This window comes from Pinus tabuliformis, chromosome 1_1 (genome assembly GCF_031772625.1).
Source record: "Pinus tabuliformis cultivar Carrire ecotype Pingquan chromosome 1_1, CPIR1, whole genome shotgun sequence".
NCBI classification, from domain to species: domain Eukaryota; kingdom Viridiplantae; phylum Streptophyta; class Pinopsida; order Pinales; family Pinaceae; genus Pinus; species Pinus tabuliformis.
In genome coordinates, this window is record NC_142297.1 from 783,744,415 (window position 1) to 783,761,728 (window position 17,314).

The following is a 17,314-nucleotide window of genomic DNA, read 5'->3' on the forward strand; positions in this document are numbered from 1 at the left end:
CGGCAGTGTATCTTAACCCATAAGTAATTGTGCCACGAAGATATCTCAACAGATTCTTGGCACCAATCCAATGTATGTGGTGAGGTTCAACCATATGTTGACTTAACGTGTTGACTGCGAAGCATATATCTGGACGGGAGTTCACTAAGAACATTAATGCTCCGACGAGTTGCCGATACTCGGTGGCATTTCGTAAAACAGGTCCAGCAGCACTACCGCTTAACTTCTTGAAGTCAAGCTCCATCGAGGTAGTCACAGGCTTGCAATCCACCATACCGAATCTTTCCAATATCTTCACCACATATTTTCCTTGAGATAGGAAAATTTCCCCTGGCTTCTGCCACACTTCAAGTCCTAGGAAATAGTGCATTAGTCCTAGGTCCTTCATTTCAAATTCAGAAGCCAACTCCCTCTTACATTTGTGAATGAGAGGGTCTGCACCTGTTAGAAAGAGGTCATCCACATACAGCACCAGTATGAGAGGTTTGTCATCTTCAACCTTAAAGTAAAGGTTAGGATCGGCTTCACTCCTAGTGAATCCCAGCTTCATCAAGTAGCTATCGATCCTCTCATACCATGCTCGGGGTGCTTGCTTCAGCCCATAGAGAGCCTTCTTCAACCTGCACACATGAGATTTTTGATCATAAATCTCAAATCCTTCGGGTTGCTCCACGTAGACCTCTTCTTTGATCGAACCATGCAAAAACGCGGTCTTGACATCCATCTGATGTAGGTTCCATCCTTGAGAAGCCGCAAGGGCTATGATCGAGTGGATGGTCGTATATCTGGCAACAAGTGCAAATATCTCATCATACTCTATACCTTCCTTCTGGGAGAAGCCACAAGCAACAAAACGAGCCTTATACTTTTCCGTACTTCCATCTGTTGCATGCTTTATCTTGTAAAGCCATTTAGAAGTGACAATTGTCTTGTCTTGGGGTCTGGGAACTACTTCCCAAACATCATTCTTCATAGCAGTCTCATATTCTTCGGTCATAGCATCCTTCCATACTTGATGCTTGACGGCATCTGAGAATGATGAAAGCTCATTTTGTATGATCGTGCTCATGATGGTCAGGTATCCCTGATACCTGTTAGGTTTCTTACTTTCCCGGAAGGTTCCTCCGGGTGCAGCATGTCCTTCAGCATCATCAAGTAGCCCCCTAAGCCATGAAGGCCTCTTCCTAGAAGAGGAAGGCTCATGTGGAGGAGGATCAATCAGATCCATGGGTTCTTCCACGTCAGGCATTGTTTCATCATCCTTTTCTTTCGGTTCCCTAGTGTCGGCTTCTTGAGAGCTCCTCAGAGTCGGAAGATTGTTCACCTTGCTAAGAGCCATATCTTCGTCAAAGGTGACATCATGACTAATCACGACTTCCCTTTGACCGGCTACATAGATTCTATAGCCCTTAGTATTTTCTCCATAGCCCACAAAGATTCATTTCTTTCCAAATGCACCCAATTTATTCCTTTTCTCTTTCGGCACATGAAAATATACAGGGCTTCCAAAAATTCTAAAATGAGATACGTCAGGTTTCTTACCGGTGAACATTTCTTCAGGAGTCTTGGAACCCAATGCTTGATGAGGGCATCGGTTTTGTACATATACGGCGGTGTTTGCAGCTTCGGCCCATAGAAACTTCGGAAGTCTTTGATCATGGAGCATGGCACGGACAGCTTCCACAATCATATGGTTCTTCCTTTCTGCCACACCATTCTGTTCAGGAGTATATGGTGTAGTAGTCTCCCTCTTGATGCCAGCCTCTTTACAAAAATCATGGAACTCGTTAGATTCATATTCAGTCCCATTATCAGTCCTTAAGATTTTGATCTTCTTTTCAGTTTGATTCTCGATCAAGGCTTTGAAGTGTCGAAACCAAGAGAACACTTCATCCTTCTTTTTCAAGAAGTATATCCACGTCTTTCGAGAATAGTCATCTGTAAAAGTAAGGTAATATGAATATCCTCCCAAGGAGTTCACAGGCATCATACCAGATATGTCTGAGTGAACCAGTTGTAATATATCGGAGGTCTTGCTTAGGGTTGAGGGGAATGGTCCCCTTTTGAGCTTTCCTTCGGCACATCCCGGACATACACCTTTTTTAACTCGGAATTCGGGCATCCCTATTACCATTTGTCTTAGTGGGCAAACCTCCGATGCCAAAGTTCGGACTAAAGAGATGTGTCACAAGACATGACACCCAGCGGACTTCCACCGACCTGATATAATGAATCAACTCAAAACCCAAGAGTGAAGGCATCTTTAACATTATTTTTCCATATACGTACCTTGCCATCGCTGAAGGTTACCTTGTAGCCTTTGTCTTCCATTACCGAGATGGACACCAAGTTCTTTTTGAGGTCAGGTACATATAATACATCCTGTAAGTGGATCGTATTACCTTGATTCAATTTGAGAGAGACATTGCCTACACCTTTCACGGGATATTTCATATTATCTCCAAGGACAATTTCCAGGTTAGTTTCTTTCTCTATCAGATTATGGAGAACTTCTTTATAACCAGTGAAGTGCCTTGAGGCACCACTATCAATGAGCCAAATTCCCATTGAGTCCGAAGGAGCAGAGGTAGATAGAGTAGCTGGTAGATAATATTCATCTTGCTTATTTCTCAGAAACAAAACTTGATTTGCATCATTAACTTTAAATAAACTCACCAGTCTATCGTAGATTTCCTTGGAGGTGTGTCAGTCGGAGATGTAGGCCATCAAGCGCCTGTCGATAGAGTCCCAGATGATCTTCTTTGTTTTGACTTCTCCAGTCTTCCATTTGTTCTTGGCAACAGTGGATGCATTTGATGGAGGCTCAACAATATTGCCTCTCACATGGTCTAACACTCCTTGATCTTCCAAGGTTAGATCAATAGACATCTTCCATCCGTGATAGTCGACTTTCTCACGGAGCTTGTCTTCAGCCGCGAAGAGTGTTGAGGACCCCATAATTCTTTTAGGATAGCCTTGCCAATATTCTATTCGGTGATTGCTCTTGCTCTTGCTCTTGCTCGGGCTTTGTCTTCAGCTCAGCTCTGATACCATGTTAAATTATGGTATGTTCTATGCTTAGAGCAATATACTTTTCTTTCTTATTATTATTCATAGATTAGCAATCACATGTGCATAGTAAAGTGCAGATAGAACATTAAACAATCAACAGAAAACAAGCCAAGACAAGAGACACAAAATGTGGCGGCTAGCCAGGGACAAAACGCACAATGTGTGGGGAAACCCTTTGATCAAATCTTCTTTTATCTTCAATAATTCAGCAGAGAGAAATAGTACAATAAATCTTATTTATATCAGCAGTAGCAAACCCTAGATCAGCAGTATCAGCATTAGCAGCTTCATCATCATAACTAGGGCAGACGATATCTCACAAACTAACCGTCGGATCGGCTTGATTCCACCACCAAAAAATGCGGCCTTCAGAGGAGGTCCAGATGGACCTACAACACAATTCAGAGGAGGAGATCTGATGGTCAGCGCTGGTCAATATTTGAATCTGCAGTTGCAACTTCAGGTTCAGCAGCTTTCCTTCCACGTGTGAGAGAGAGTCTCTTTTTTGCGCAGCAAAAAAGAGTCTTTTTTGCGCAGTAGAAAACAGCCTCTTTTCTGCACAAGAGAGAGAGAGAGAGATGTGATGAGATGAGTGAGTGCAAATGAGGAAAAGTCCTCCTGTATTTATACACAACTGTTGATGTTTGAATAGATGCGATTGTTGGGCTTTTGAGCCTACATGAGTTGTAGGTCGGCTTGACAATAATTCCATAATCAAAATAGATTCATATCTCCATAAATACTTATCATAATCAGATGATCTTTAGATCAATCCTACACATCTCGACGAGAGAAATCTAATAAAAATATTATCAGCTATGAATAAGATGACCCACATGAAATTTGGCCCTAGTTGCCAATTTTAACAACAAGAGAAGCACATCATCAAGAAAGTTTGACTTGGTCTTGGAAGGGTATTGGTCTTGGTCTAGAGGTCTTGGAATTCATCATTTGAAGAATCTATAATAAGAGAAGAGATTTGTGGGTTTTCCTCTCAATAGGAGAGGTTTTGGCCCTGCCTTGAAAGCCTACATCTTGTGCTCTTGTGTATTATTGATCTTCTTGTTTTGGTAGTTGTTTGATGAAAAGAACATCATAATAATAAGAAAGGAAGCTAATAATTAAGAAAACATCACAAACAATTATCAAGCTTAGGAGAAATCACCTAACTGCCCTATTGATTTCTCAACACAACATGCCATGAATAATGTAGGGCAATGTGCAAGAGTCGTGGGTGTCGAAGGTGCCCATGAATGCAAATGATGCTCTGTGAATATTCGAGCACCCAAGGCTCCATTATCCACAACCCAGACACCTCCTGGGACTGTTCTAGAAAGGCATGAAAACATGGCAAAGTTTTTTTCGCACTTTTCAACCATTTCATCCATCTGAGCAGTGGTTGTCATGGCTATCATTCCCTTGCCCTTCTTCCTATTTGGACACTAACTGGCAAAATGCCCAAACTTGTGACATGCAAAGCACTAGATGTTTCTCATGTCCTTCACCTTTTTACTCTAAGAAGGTCCACCTCCACTCTAGTTCTATTTGGCCTTCCCTTTTCCCTTTTTCGCTTGTGTAGCAAGAGCAAGCTCATCTTTCTCCCCACTACTCCTTTCGTTGTCCTCCAGTAAATGAGTCTCCAAGATATCCTTCTGGATGAAGTCATCCCACAACCAGTTCCAATTAGGAAGTTGTTTCCTACCAAGGGTCCCATCCACAAAGGTGATCCAATGCTTAACGCAACCCTTTAGAGCTACTTTCAGTAGCTCTAAATCACTCATAGTTTCCCCAACAACTGAAAGTTCATCATGAGCTTAATGGATCCTTGTGAGGTAAGATGCTATAGTCTCTAATCTGTTCATCCTAATGTTTTTTAATTTCTCCCACATCACCATCTTCCTATTTTCGTTTATGCTTTGATAAAGACCAGTTAGGGATACCCACATCTATCGTGTTGTGTCCTTCCCTGGTATGTGAGGAATTATATGATCCCTCACACCATCAAAAATTATACACCTTGCTTTCACAAAATGTCCATGTTCACAAAATCCCATAGATGATTCATTTTTAGAATCATGGTAATCCTCTCCTTCCAAGGTCTAAAGTTAGCATCCCCATCCAACTTGTATTCATATCACAAACTACTCATTGATGACATCTTCACAAATCGACCTTGGCCACAAACCCCTGTTGCAAAATTAAAAAAATAAATTATTCGTTGTCGTAAAAAGAAGAAACTTGTTGTTGCAAACCATAGTGATCTTGGATCTCTCTCAGAGTTATCTAGAAAGCTTTGATACCATTTTAAATCTCCTAATACCAACCTAGACTTATTTCCTCGCGACAATTATTTATTCCCAACAATTTATAAATTTTGAAGTACTTAAAAATAAAATCAATGGTATGTTAACCTCTAGAAATATAGGTGACAGAAATAAAAATTCATAGAGATCAATCACACATTGCAACAAATAAATACTTAGAACAACTCTCCATCAGTCATTAATCTGGAAAATCAAGGTTTTCGACCCATGAAAAATTACAAGGAAAAATATTTTTGTTGGAACCTATAACTCAGGCCCCAATAAATGAATTCGGCCCAAAGAATTTAGCCTACTGGAAATCAACCTTTGGAGAAACTTGGCCTAGAGAATTTAGGCCCAGTGATTCGCCAGCAAATCAAACTTGTGCCTTACCTTCAGCCTACCTCTACGCCTCAAGAAATTTGGCCCTAGCAAGTTAGCTTCTCTAACCAATTCAACCTCCCTCTCTCTTCAACGACTCAGTGTTGCAATTTCCAGCAATTCAGCCTCTTGGATACACCCTTGAATCCTCATGTAGTCTTCCTTTGTGCTTTAGCCTAATGAACCACTTGCACTAGACAAAATTCACTCCCTTGTTGTGTCTCCTCTCGTGTCTTCACCTCTACCTTAGGCTTCTTTTTATAATCTTCATCAAGCCCAGATCCCTAACCCTAATCTCCTTTCTAGAAGATCTTGGAGATCAATGGTTGAGATAATTTCTAAGTCACTTAAATAATTATATTGGGCGATGGACCTTGTCTTTATATTATCAGGCTTTTTGCGGTTAGTAGTTTTTCATGGATCATTGTCCAACGGAAAGTGCTTACTTTTGGAATTAGTTATCCTTAGAAAATGACTTAATAGTCCACAATAATGAATTGACTTTAATTATTGTACTTTTTAAAGAAGACATAAATCACTTACTCCACCAAGCAAGCACCTAAAGAGGCAATAAATCATCTACCACATGTTAAGACACCAAGCCTATGCAGAAGACCTTACGAAGCTACTATTAGCTCCAACAAACCAACCATGGCAAAACAAGGCAAATAACATAAATTTTCAGTGTTAAGATTCATTTTTCGACTCAACCAATGATTGCCACTTTCATGATAAGTACATAAGACACTAACACAAATGTGAAGCAATGAAATAATGTACATCATGTATATCAAGTCTCATAAGAATAATTATGAAATGTGAGTGAGCTAAGCTAATGTAGGAAGCATCTTTGGACAAGCGTCAATGAAAGGACCATAGATTTCATCTATGGAACTGTTTGTAAGTGAAAAATGTCTCCTCTAATTACACATGCATGTCAGGAGGTAACACGTCCGACATATATTTCCATCATTTTCCAGTGTCATCTTTGAATCAAGTTAGTAAATTGTTGGAACTGTCCAAGAAGTGTCCTAGCAAATTGAAAACATACATGGAGAGGTCTAAATCATGTTTGGATTGTTTGACCTTGTATGAAGTAAGACCCACATATAATGATAATTATTGGTATAAATTCCCTGTAGATAATCTTTGGCAAGCATTCATAGATTTGTATATAATGAACTATGAAGTTCTACAACTCAAGTATCTACCATCTAGTAATTTCCTCTAGCATCTGTTGAAAATTAGTAGATGAGGGAGCAATTTCCCATTTGGGAAGCCCAGCAAACCCTAAGGAGACTCCACTTGCCGTTGGAAAAAATAAATTTGCACATAGGCATATTATTTTTAATGTGAGTCCAAGTAATCTCAAAAATACATGTCAGCCTGACGGAGAAATTCATCCACCTAGACCACATAAATAGACCTTGCTTGGCATCATTTGGAGGCATCATCACAGACGTTGTTTCTTCTTCATTTGGTTTGATTTGGTCTGAAATTGAAGGGTTTGAGCTCACATATGCAAAGAGGAGAGAGGTTATTGTTGACTTCCTTTACTTTTTTTTGGCACCTTTGACTAGCGTTGACTTTGGGTGATTTGACTTGGTTTGACTTGGTTTTTGGATCTGTTCTAGAAGGCCAAATTCAAGGAGAAGACTAAAAAAATTGGCACCTTGACCATCTTTGACTGAAGATCTATAGCGAGGGTTTTTGCAGGTTGACTTTGACTTTTACCATAATTTGTGGGCAGATTTCTTGGACTATTTTCATTGGGTTTGACCAACCAAGGAAGGTCAAATTCTTTGTTCCTTTGGTTGTTGATTTTAGACTAGTTAGGATTGTGTTGACTATTGTTGACTTTAACTTTGAACAGGGCCGAAAATCACAGACTGGTGCTTTGACCAAATTTGACTTTCTCTCTCAATTTGATCGGATATTAGATTGGTTGACTTGAAAGTCAAGGCTTTTACCTTTGACTAGTTGTTGGATGTACTTGCATTGCTGAACATTTGATGAACATCTAATAGAAGAAGAATTTGGTTGTGTATTCCCTGTTGTGGGGTCATTCCTTGGTCTTTGACCTAAATCTCTACATCTCATTTGATCTTGGTTGTCTTCCATTGTGCATATCGCTTACTGTTCTATCTACAATTGCTTGTTGTTATTTGTTGATTGAAATTAATTGTTAAAGTTATTGCTACGTCATAAAACATTGAAAATTTTAAATTGGTATTAGAGCTAAGGTGAAGACAAGCCCAAGGAGACGAGCAATCACCCTTGAAGATACTTTATCTATTGTTGAAGTTCATTTAACTTGGTCAAGATGTCTACCTCATATTTTAAGATTGACGAGAAGTTGAATGACTCATAAAATTTTGTTCCAAGGAGGGCCAGGCTGAATTTGACTTTGGAAGAGAATGATGTCATGCAATATGTTGAAGGCAAGGTACCTGAGCCTCCGAAAAATTATTCTACTACTGTCAAGTCCAAGTACAAGAAAGGTGAAATCAAAGCTAAGAAATTATTATTGATTCCTTGAAAGATCATTTGATCACTTATATTTAAAAGTTGAAGAAGTCTAAGGAAATGTATGATAAGTTGGTTGGGATGTATAAGTCAACAACTTGAGCCAAATTCTTTCTTTGAAGAATCAACTCAAGGACATCAAAATGAACATGGGAGAGAGCATTCAAGCATGCTTCATGAGGATATGCTTATTGAAATTAGGCAACTCAGGGAGATTCCCTCCTTTGCGAACTCTCCTAACCCTGAGAGGAACCTACTAGCCCTTGGAAGAATTTAATTTGCATAAGAAAAAAATATTATTTTTAATATAGAAGCCCAACTGCACAAAAAGTACAAGTCGGCCTTGACAAGGAAATTCATCCTCATCAACCTCATATAAGTAGACCACATGTCACATCACTTAGAGGCATCATTCACACATCACATCTTCTCTTGATTAGTTCGTACAACTCAGAACAAGGAGAAATACCCTCCTTCGGGAACTCTTCCTCACCCTGAGAGGAACCTACTAGCCCTTGGAAGAATTTAATTTGCATAAGAAAAAATATTATTTTTAATATAGAACCCCAACTGCACAAAAAGTACAAGTCGGCCTTGGCAAGGAAATTCATCCTCATCAACCTCATATAAGTAGACCACATGTAACATCACTCAGAGGCATCATTCACACATCACATCTTCTCTTGATTAGTTCGTACAACTCTGAAATTTCAGGTCTGAGTTCACATGTGCGAAGGGAAGGAAGACATTTTTGTTTGTTGCATTGACTTTCTATTTTGGGCCTTTGATTTGCGTTGCCTTTTGGGATTTTGGGCATGGTTTGACTTGGTTTGACTTGAGATTTTGGATCTGTATTGGAGGCCAAATTCAAAAGCAAGGGAAAAAAATTTGGCAACTTTGACCATGTTTACCGCAGATCTGAGGTTGCCCTTTGACCGCAAGGTTGACTTTAATGTTGACCAATTCCAAAGGCATATTTTGGCACTATTTTGACCAAGTTTGACTAAGAAAAAGAGGTTGAGTTTTATGTTGCCTTGACCGAACCTTTTGGAGGTTGATTTGACCGTTGACCAAGACCAGTAAGGGCATCTTTGACTATTTTTGACTTTGACCATAATTTGTAAATTTGACTTTTCACCATATTTGACTTTTTGGCCTCATCATTGATTGGACTAGTCAAGGATTTAACCTTTGACTCATTTTTTATGTACTTGGACATTGTATCTCTCTACTGAACATTTGCTAACAATCTAATAGAAGAAGAATTTGGAACGGGTTTTCCCCCTTGTGGGGTTTTTCCCTGGTCTTCGACCAAACCACTGTGTCTCTATTTTTCTTGGTTGTCTTCTATTGTGCATTTGATTTACTGTTCTATATACAATTGCTTATTATTGTTGGAAGATAGAAATTATATTGGAAATTGATTGCTAATTTGAGAAGAATTGTGGTAAGTGATTGTGTCAGGCATAAAACACTAGAAAATTAACAATCCCAACTCAAGGATCAAGTTTTGACTGTTGGAGAGATTTTATCTGATAGAGAGCTGGTATTAATCACCCTTGGAGGTCTTCTCATGATTTGGGAGACATTTATTACCAGCATAGATCCATCTTAAATATGGATCTAACATGAGTTGAGAGGTATCCAATTTCTTCACGTGAAAATTTTTAATGAACCGACATTATTTAAATATTTTGTGTAGTTATTTAATTTTCTTTATTTTTAAAATTTTTATTTGAGTCGACATGAGCAGAAATTCAACTTTGATGACGGACAGACAGGGCTACACATCCTACTGGGTTGTAGAATGATCCTCTTGGCTCAACAACCATTAGCAACAATGGCAGGTTTCCCTCATTTGATGAGCTATTGGGCAAGTGCACTCAAGAGGAGACTAGGATGGTCTCTAGAGGAGGAATTCAAAAGCATGAAGGAGAACCCACTACATTCACTGCTCAAGCTAAGAAGAAGAGGAAAGAAACAAGAGGATCATCTAATTCAAGCTTGCTCCAACTTTCAAGAACTCCAATAGAAGAGTGAAAAGGGACTCATCTAAAGTTCAATGTTACAATTGCAACAAGTTTGGTCAATATCCTCGAGATTATCCAGGAAGTGGAAGTGCTCCAAGCTCCAATAACAACAACAACAGGTTCAACAATAGAAGAAGATGAGATGCTCCTACTGCTCGTGAAGAAAGTCATTGTCCTCAAAAGAGATCAAGAAATTTGTTGTACCTCTGAGATAGTAGTAGGTCAGCTACCAATGCCAGAGCATCTAAAATAATTGTTTTGGGGTTTTTTGGTTTCAGTTTTGGAAGACCAATGAATGAAAACAGATGTAGAATTGAAGTAATTAATCCTTTGGGTTATATTAATATCTCAACAAAGGGCTGCTATAAGACTTTACATAGTGATATAGATCAAAATAGTGGTGAAAGGAAGATAGAAAATAATATGATTATCACAGTTTGCAGACTGTAAAACAGAACAATCATAAGTAGGAAAACCTTCTAAACTACGTTCCAAAAGTTCAAGGCAGTATACTTAAGCTTACACAAGATGTTGATGGTTTACTGATTAGAGGGGATTAGCTAAACAAACAGTTCATTAATCCATTCTCTTAATAGATGATCACTTCAAGAGCTTATAGGAATAAATTGAGACACAATTATTCCTATCTAGATATCTCTATAAGTCATAAGCATATGAAGTAAACATAATGATTGATAACTAGAAAAACTTACAGGATAACACAAACTGTGTAAAACCAAATTCAGAATCCTCTACTTTGCATTAAGGTTCCAGAAAGGCTAAGTACATCAAGTGTCTAAAAAAGCTTCCTTCAAAGGTGGCTTCCAGGTTCAAAGTAGAAATAACAGTCAAAACTTAACAAACAATGAACAATGAATCTTGAACTTCGAACCTATAATAACTCGAAAAGAGAGTTCTTTATACAATAATAAAACTAAGAAAATATCCTAAAACTATTTAAGATTTATTCTAGGAAAGGAAAGATCTTCATGCAAGAAGACAAGGGCAGCTATTAAACTGCATCTTGTTGTCCCTTTTATTCAGGTTGTGTTGGCTTTGTTGTTTGATATTTTGCCCTTTAAGCTGCTAGATTGTTTGAATCCTTTGCGCTGGTTGATTCCTTCATTTTAATCTTTCATCTGATACTCTTTAAACTCTGTAAATATCCTTTAACCCTACAGAGTAACCTTTACTGTTTCTTTTTATCTTTACTGTGCATTTCAGGTTTTTACTGTGTTTTTCAACAGTAAATCCTTCATATTTGTTTTCAAACTGTATACAGGCTTTTTCCTTTGTAACACTGGAACAAGAGTCTTTACCTGCAAAACACAGAAACTGTTAAGAAAAACATAAGTGACAGAAGGTCTTCAATGGATTTATAGAGGTTGAAAGGCTATTGGAAGGAGTCCAGAGCATATCGGAAGGTAAAATGATGGCTTTTTTGGCCGCAGAGGCTTATGGAGGCTTCGCTGTGTAAAATAGGCAAAACAGAGCAAAATGGTGATTTTTTGCATTTAAATGGAAAAACACTCTTCTATTTGAATTATGGCGCAAAATGAACAGTGTTCATTTTGTCGTTATGCGGGCGGTGGTTTTGGTTTTCTTCGCACCGCTTATGAAGCGCGGGTGGTTTTGCGAAGGGGTCATCCGAAATGGTTTAAAGCCTAACACATAGCAAGGGAGGACAGTGGAATGCCACTTTTCAGGTGGGTAATGCCCGTACAGGGAGTCAACCAAAAATCGCTAAGGGTCGCTGGATTTGAATGCCTTAGATCGGACGGTGGTGGAGTGAAAGAGCAGTACGGAGGGTCCCAATGATTAATTATGGCGGCAGATGGCTTTATTATGGTTAAAAACCCAGATTAGTGGTTAAATGGAGGTTAAGGTTAATTCTTCGTTAAAATTATAAAAACGATTTAACAAAGAAAACCTTTGCAAAATAGATATGGCGGACTTGAAATAATATGAATGCCGGTAGATAAATGATATCAGGTCCAGGTTTCCTATTGCATATCGGAGATCGCAACGATGGAGGGTTATTGCTTTAACCGGGACTTGCGATGGAGGCAAATGCAATGTGGCATGAAATATTGCGTCGAGTCAGTCACGCATCGCATATCGCAATGCGGAGGGTATATGTTACAGCTAGGACTTGCGATGAGGGGCGGATGCGATATGGCAATGGATTGTGATATATATCACGTCGGGTCTGGGTCCATCGCAATCGCATATCGCAATGTGGGGAGAGTGGATGCATGTTTGAAAGGCTTGTGATGCGATATTATTATGAAATACATAGTTTTTTAATAAAACTAAGGGCTTCGGGTTATTTAATAAAGGGAATTAATATATAAAAAGGGACTTTTTAGGGGTTTAGTACTATAGGTTAGTGTTAATATGAAAATAAGAGCAGAAAGTGAAAATATACGCAAAAAGGGGAAATGTAGGCGGAAAAGGGAAATATATGAAATATGAGCGGAAAAGGGAAAAACACTAAGTATTATGCCTTTTCATGGTTTATTTGCTTTTCGCATATGCATCAATACCTAGGCTAAACATCATTTTGTGGGTTTTTCGAGTAAAAGGGGATTTAACATGGTAAAAAGGGATTTTACATAGGATTTTTCACTTTTCCTATGCAAAAAGGGTTGACCTTAGGAAAAGGGGTTTTTATGGAAAATGAATGAATATGAACTGTATGAAGGTAGGAAGGGGAAATTAGTAAATACAGGGATGAATGGGGATGATGGAAGTTAATTAATTGATCTTGTAGACCTTCATTTGCTTTGTGTGATTGCCTCATGGACATAGAAACATGATAAATGTACATTTTGTCCAATCAATAATCAAACTTCTGCAACCTTTGCTCTACTTACCCTTTACTTATCCTATCATTTTTTCTTCACTTAATGGGTGCATTTAAGCTAGCAAACCCTTTTCCTTTCTTTTTATTTTACAAAAGCAAACTATCTAAATCTACCCTTATAACCTCAAAGGCTCAGATTAAACTGATGAGCACCTTATTATTCTCTACCTAACCACTGATTTGCCAAGATTAAACAGTTTGGCCAAATCTTTATTCTCTAACTATAACATCAAATTTAAAGCATGAAGCAGTCAAGATTAAACTATTTGATTGTCATGGGTTGTGGCATTTAAGACAAGCTGCACACAACCATTATTTTGCAAAAAAAGAGTAGTGGCATTTAGACTTGCTCACTTTCAAAGTTTATTTGTTTTTTTTTTCTTTCTAACCTAACATTTTCTTTTTGTCTTGATTTTTTAGGACATCTAACCTAACATTTTCTTTGATATGGACATCATCATCAAGATATGTATTTTTTTTAAACATTTTATTCACTATTGTTATGTCCATATCCTAACTTAACATTTTTTCAAATATTCTATCTTATCAAAACGAAAAAATGCTACAACACAATCCATGGTATGACAATAATGCAGTTGAAACTCAATCTAAGTACTTTCTTGTTTCTAGTCTTTCTAGTTCGTTTCGGGATTCTTTTGATGGTTGGTTGGTAGATAGTGGAGCTTCTAGACATTTCACTAGCTATAGAGAAGTCCTCTAAAATTTGTTTGAAAGGGAGTTTGATTTAAAGATAATTCTTGGGAACAATTCTACATATCATGTGAAGGGGTTTGGATCTATTTCTTTTCGATTGAACTATGGTCAAATCATACAAATACATGATGTCTTATATGTGTCATGGTTGAAGAAGAACCTTGTCTCAATTTTTGCCATGGAAGACAAGTTTTTCAAGGTTGCATTCATCAACGGGAATGTCCATGAATGGCCAAGGAAAATTAGCATGAGAGATGCCTTCACTCTTGGAACCCGGAATGAAGGCCTATATAAAGTTTGTGGGAGCCCTATGTGAACCTTGGTTCATGATGCTCCTCATCAATGTGAGTTGTTGCACGGAAGATTCGCTCACCTTCACTTTGAAGCCTTTCCTAAGGTGAGATGGATGGTTTCTAGAATGCCAGAGATTTGAATAAATCATGATGGAGTTTGTAAGGGATGTGCAAATGGAAAGAAGGTGAAGGGACCATTCCCTTCAAGTAGAAGGACCAATGGAATACTTCAACTCATACATTTTGATCTATGTGGATCCATGTCGGTGACATATCTTGGTGGCTACCTGTATTATATAATCTTTGTGAATGACTTCTCCCGCAAGACATGGATTTTCTTCTTAAAGTATAGGGACCAGGCATTTGACATGTTCAAGAACTTCAAGACACTAGTGGAAAATTAAACAGGGATGAAGATCAAAATCACCAACTTTCACAATGGAGGAGAATTTACTTCAAATGAATTCATTGACTTTTGCAAGAAAGTTGGAATCGAGAAGAAGGCCATCATACCTTACAACCCCGAGAAAAATGGTGTTGCTGAAAGGAAGAACAGGACTATCATGGAAGTGGCCCGAGCTATGGTGCATGATCAAAAGTTGCCAAAGTTTCATTGGGATGAAGTTGCTAACATTGTCGTCTATGTTCAAAATAGGACTCCTCATAAAGCCTTGGGTGACAAGACTCCCGAAGAAGATTTCACAGGTGTAAAGTCTGAAGTTGGACATTTGAGGCTCTTTGGTTGCCTCGTCTACTTTCATGTGCCAAAGGAAAAGAGGACCAAGTTGTAAGCTCTAGGAAAGAAAGGTACTTTTGTTGGTTATTGTGAAAATTCTAAAGCTTATAAAATATAGGTACTTGATCAAAGGAATATTGAGTTTAGCAGGGATGTAACATTTGATGAAGATGCTTCCTTTGAGAAAACAAGGAACACTCTTCCCACTATCAATGTTGAAAGAAGGGATAAGACCATGGATGAGCAAGAAGAGCCTTCTATGCCTAAGTCAAAGCCTGATCTTGTTGATGATCACATGGAACTCATGGACCCCTTCAATCCCCCTCTGTGTGATCCTCCTGCCAAGAAGAGACCATTATGGCTTCGTGACACTCTACAAGATGTTGAGAGACATGTTGTTGCAAGAGGAACCTTCAAGGAAAGCAAGAAGCCATGATGATATCAAGGATATGTTGTAGCTATCAGCAACATTATACAGTCTAAACCATGCAATTTTGAAGAAGCAGTAAAAGAACAAATATGGAAGGATGTTATGGCTGAAGAACGTGAGTCCATCATGAAGAATGATGTGTGGGAAGAGGTTCCGAGACACAAAGAGAAATTTGTTGTGACTTCAAAGTAGATCTACAAAATCAAGCACAGTGCTGATGAAAGTATTGAAAAGTACAAGGCAAGGTTCGCGGCTAGAGGATTTTCCCAAAAAGAGGGAAAGGACTATGATGAGATCTTTGCGTCCATTGCCCGATATACTACCATCCGATCTATCGTTGTTCTTGCTACTAGCCAGGGATGGACACTTCACCATATGGATGTGAAGACTTCATTTTTATATGGCATTTTCGATGAAGAGGTATACTTGGAGCAGCAACAGGGCTTTAAAGTGCATGACAGGAAGACTTTTCAGTGCAAGCTAAAGAAAGCACTTTGGACTAAAGCAAGCCCCTAGGGCTTGGTATGCCAACATTTATAGCTATCTGATGAAGCTTGGATTTATGAGAAGCAATGTTGATTTGAATCTCTACTTCAAAGTCGTCCAAGGTATGCCCTTGATTTTGGTATTGTATGTTGATTTATTCTTTACAGGTGGACAGCCTCTTATATTCCAATGTAAGAGGGAGTTGGCCTCTGAATTTGAGACGAAAGACCTTGGTTTGATGCACTATTTCCTGGGCTTAGAAGTGTGGCAGAGACCTGGTGAAGTTTTCCTTTCTCAAGGGAAATATGTTGTCAAGCTACTGGATGCAGGTGTTCTACCACTTGATTCTTGAGGATCAAGGTGGGAGATCAGCAGACAATAGGATGTGTTTAATCTTCACCTCTCATGATAAGTGGTATCTCACCTATTATCATTGGTTATAGGGTGGTATATTAATCTCCCCTATGATGATTCTTCTTCTTAAGATCGAGACATCATTGTTCAGCAGATGAGCAGAGATGAGAAATGATACGAGCGATGATGATAATGAGACATGTACATCCGAGACGAGACTTATGATGCAAATGGAAATTCCACCCTAGCTAAGAGGGAGTGTTGAAAATTGGCAGTGGAGGGAGCAACTTCCCCATTTGGGAAGCCCAGCAAAACCTAAGGATACCCCACTTGCCCTTGGAAAACTTAAATTTGCACATGGGAGAGTATTATTTTTAAATTGGGTCCAAATCATCTCAAAAAGTACAAGTCAGCCTAGAGGAGAAATTCGTTCACCTAAACCACATATAAATAGACCTTGCTTGGCATCATTTGGAAGCATCATCACACACATCATTTATTTTTCATTTGGTTCGATCTGGTCTGAAATTGCAGGGTTTGAGCTCACACGTGCGAAAAGGAGAGAGAGATTTTTGTTGACTGTGTTGAATTTTGTTTTGGCATCGTTGACCAGCGTTGACTTTGGGTGATTTGACTTGGTTTATGGGTCTGTTCTAGAAGGCTGAATTCAGAGAGAAGAAAACTGGAATTTTCTGGGCACTTTGAGCATCTTTGACCACAGATCTGAAGCAATGGTTTCTGCAGGTTGACTTTGACTTTGACCAGAATTTGTGGGCAGATTACTTGGACTGTTTTGACTAGGTTTGACCAAGCAAGGAAGGCTGAATACTTTGCTGCTTTGACCAAACTGTTTGGAGCTGATTTGACCATTGACTTTGGACTGGTTAGGGCTGAGTTGACTTCTGTTGACTTTGAATTTGAACAGGCTGAAAATTGCAGACTAGTGCTTTGATTGGATATTGGATTAGTTGACTTGAAATTCAAGGATTTGACCTTTGACTAGTTGTTTAATGTACTTGGACTATGTATCTCTGCTGAACATTTGATGAACATCTAATAGAAGAAGAATCTGGTTGGGTTTTCCGCCTTGTGGGATTTTTCCGTGGTTTGTGATGTAAATCCG

At 38.7% G+C, this 17,314-nt stretch overlaps 1 protein-coding gene across 1 annotated transcript in view; it reads right to left on the reverse strand.

Annotated features, from left to right (window-relative positions):
* The window catches only part of LOC149216329 (phosphatidylinositol 3-kinase, root isoform-like), a 328,543-nt gene that overhangs the window by 245,361 nt on the left and 65,868 nt on the right, over nt 1-17,314 (reverse strand). The window lies entirely within an intron of this gene.